Source organism: Numenius arquata, chromosome 6, assembly GCF_964106895.1.
Source record: "Numenius arquata chromosome 6, bNumArq3.hap1.1, whole genome shotgun sequence".
Classification (NCBI taxonomy): Eukaryota; Metazoa; Chordata; class Aves; order Charadriiformes; family Scolopacidae; genus Numenius; species Numenius arquata.
In genome coordinates this window covers 29,232,113-29,235,771 of record NC_133581.1, presented here as the reverse complement: position 1 = coordinate 29,235,771, position 3,659 = coordinate 29,232,113, and positions in this window count along the sequence as shown.

Sequence of the window (3,659 nt, the reverse complement as noted above, 5' to 3'; positions counted from 1 at the left end):
AAAAGGGCATTCTATTGCAATCCTAACTGGGCATTTAAAGGCATTCCCCGGGGTCTTCACACCCTCCCTGATCCCCTTAGCATTATATTTGCCTTTTAGCTTGAAGGGAGAAAAGAGTTTAAATGGCCGTCTTCTGTGGAGAACTCCCACCCAAGCGGCTTTGAGTTGCAAAAAAAAAAAAAAAAAATTAAATTAAAAAAAAAGGCGATACCAAAGAGAGGAGGGAAGAAGGAAACCTCCCGCTAGTTGCATGGATTAATGTGCTGTGCGAATTGCTTGACACGAGGCGATTTCCTCTTCTAAGTGAGGACCAAGGGACAAGCTGTGACTTCCGAGTGTGGCAAAGGCTGCGGCTGGAGAACACGGGGGCGGGAAGAAGGGGTGTGGGGGGGAGAGAAAGGGGACAGTTTCTTGCTGCGACCGCCTCCATCGGTTTTAGGTAAACTTTCCAGTGGGGAGGAAGGAGAAGGAGGCAGATTTAAGATCAGTAGCTGCAGTGTTTAACCCGGTCATAAAGTAGTCAATACGGGGGATTTTTAGCGCAGGGGTGGGAACTGCGTGGGTGTCTGTCGGCGTGATCGTGGAGAGGTGTCATCGCCGTCTCCTGTCGTGACTTGGCAGGGCACGAATGCGGCGTAAAGGCAGGAAAGTGCGTGTTAGGAGGGAGAGAGGGGGGGGCGAGGGCGCATCCTCCGAGCCAGATGGCTCCGGGGGGGGGTCCCGACACAGCCCCATCCTCCCCGCTCTGCGGTGCCGGCTCCCCTCGCTTCGTTTGCGCATTTGCTTATCTGCAAAGAGGGGGCAGGGGAAGAGGAGGAGGCAGGGCGAGAAAGGAGGCGGGGGGGGGGGGAAGAGGAATCAATTGCTATTTTTCATCTTTGACAAAGTAATTAAGACGGAGGCACTTGTTCGGCCGCTCCGCGGGGTGCGGAGGGCGCGGGTTTGCGGGCAGCCCTGCCTCCGCGGGGGGATCACTGCGAGCAGGCGCCCCCCAAGGGGGCTGTCTAGGGGAAGGAGGGGGTGTAGGGTGTCTTCCTTTTTTTCTCTTTTGTTGGGAAGACCAGAAGCCCACTCACCCCCGGAGCATCTTTCCTCCTTCCCAGGGGCGGTGTGGACGGCCCCGGTGGCCACGGCTTTGAGAAGGGGGTAGGGACCCCTCCAGGCAGGGCAGGTTTATGTCGGTGACACCCCCCCCCCCCCCGAGGGAGGGAGAGGTTGGTGTGTGGTCGGTGTGACCCGCAGCCAGGTCCTTTGCCTTAATCACTTCGCTACGTGCTCGGAGATGGGAAGGGGCAGCTCGGCTCCGGGACAGGCGTTTGGAAGGGATGATGAGAAACCAAAAAAGAGCTCAGAAAAGTTACTGGCGGCTAACTGGGGCATTTAAACCCCACCTGAGGAGGATTTGGTTTGTTTTTGAAAGGAACCGTCATCGAAACTAGGAGTTTCGACCGAGGGCGGGGGTCTCCCTCTGAACCCGTGTGTGAGGAGGGAAGGGGAGGATCAGCAGGGCTCTGGAGGAGCTCGGTTTTGCAGTCTCGATACCCGGCGACGGGGGTGTTGGGGAGAGGAAAAAATGTTGGAATCCGAACCGTGTTTCTCTGTGGGTTTCCCTCTTGCCTAAGCACGGGTCCGTCGTTCCCGTCCTCGGAGGGATCCTTCCGCCGTGCCCCACCGAGAGGCCGCTTCCCCGGGTTGCAGGGGGGAAAGAGGGGTGCTCCTGCCTTTTCTGAAAGTAAAGGAAATCGATTCCTCTTTTCCGGGGGTGAAACTTCGATTACGCGTTTCAGTGCTGACAGAGAAAGTAAAAATATCGCTTAAAAAAAAAAAAATGTGAAGAATTATTTTTTTCCATTTTCTGAAAAACAAATTGGGTCAACCCTGTCAATCTAGAAGAGGTTTGGGGGTCTTTACGATCAAAATACTGCTGCCTTGTCGCTTTTAATTTGGTCTGTGCCTTTAGAGGCATTAATGTAACCTGAAGGGCAGCGTAACTGAGCTAACGACCCCGCTGCCTTCCCTGGCTCCGAACGGATTGTTCTGCGGCTGGAGGATGCGTTGGGAAGGAAACACCGCAAAATACCACCGGTTTCTTCCCCTCCCCTATAAAAAAAAAAACTAGCTTCTGTGTGCGCTTCTCCATTTCTGAACAGACCGGGAGAGAGTATATGGCAGAAGCGAGGCAGAAGAGTGTATTTGAAGACAGGAACGTACAACAATCTACACGTACAGTGTGGACGCGTAAAAATACCTACACACGTGTATGATAATTATATACCTATATTATAGATAGGCCCCCATGCTTGTATGTGTTTGAAGCAACAGCGTAATAAGTTAACGGTAGCTCCGTTATAAACGTGCTCTGAAGCTCTGCTGTAAGGGGAAAGCATTTTTCAGTTGAGAGATGGGGTGATCTTTTCTGGGACTAAAAAAAAAAAAAAAACAACCACCCCCCAACACAAACCCAAACGTTTTCAACGTTCTGCATTGCTAGCCCCAATTTCCTTAGCTTTCACGGTGCTTTTTAATAATTCTTGCGGGGGAAATTCTGCTTAACACCCGCAAGGACCGGGTGTCACGTAAAGGAGTTGGGCTGAATTCTAGGGGAGATGGGGCCAGCCTCCGCAGCTCCACCCGCACGCCGAGCCGCAGCCTGGCGCTGCGGGCAACTGCCTGCAGTGGAACAAAGCTCTTCGGTCCCCTCCTCATGACGGCACCGGGCAGCCAGAGGCTTGGCAAAATTGTCGGGGGGGGGGGGGGGGCGGATTACTGCCAAGTTTTTTATTTACTCTGTCCGCTGAAACCCACCTTAGTAACCCGTAAACCCGTAAAACCAAGGACGTACAAGAAATGCGGGAGGGATGGGGAGTTTAGCCCCCTCCTCTTCTCTCCCCTCCTCTCCCCTCCCCCGCATCGGCGCACACTTCGCATTGCTTACGCTAAAATATAAAATACTCTCCGGAGAGGCTGACGCTAGCAGCCTGTATGCGGAGGAACAGCACCTCTGACGTTGAAACAGCTGGGAAGGTTGTTTAGGGAACATCCCGATTTGCCAATGTGCTTTTTATTTTTTGTCAGTGCGGACAAAGTTACCTTGTGCGCAGCAAACCTTTGAGAAAGCCCCTCAACTAGCAAATGGCACTTACGAGAGGGGATTTTGGGTGAAGGGATTCGCTGCAAAAACAATTCTTGGGTTAACGTCTGACTTTTAACGATGAGTAATTTCGCCCCAATTCTCAAACATAAATGCTTTGATGGGTGGGGGAAGAACACCAACAAGTTGACTGCGGTTGCCGTCCTCTTTGCTCCCACTTAGCTGTTAAGATAGTTTTGATGAAAGCGGAGATTGCTTTATTACGTGTATCGTTTTAATTTAATTGGGGCTGAGGGTTTCCTCCCACGAAACACAGTAAAAATAAATTATATAGTGTTGTCTGGTGCAACGAGAACAGGGAAGACACAATTAAAATGTGTTTGTGTACTTTATACGCAGTGAACTTATCTCTGTCTGTATAGGTATGTGGAGATTTATTTAAAAAATATATAAATTATATATATATAAGCTATTATAACTGCATTCAACTGCAGAGGAAAAAAAAAAGAGGAATTACACAGTGCAGAAACTGGGAGGAGGGGAGAGGGGTAGAAATGGAAGGTTTCTC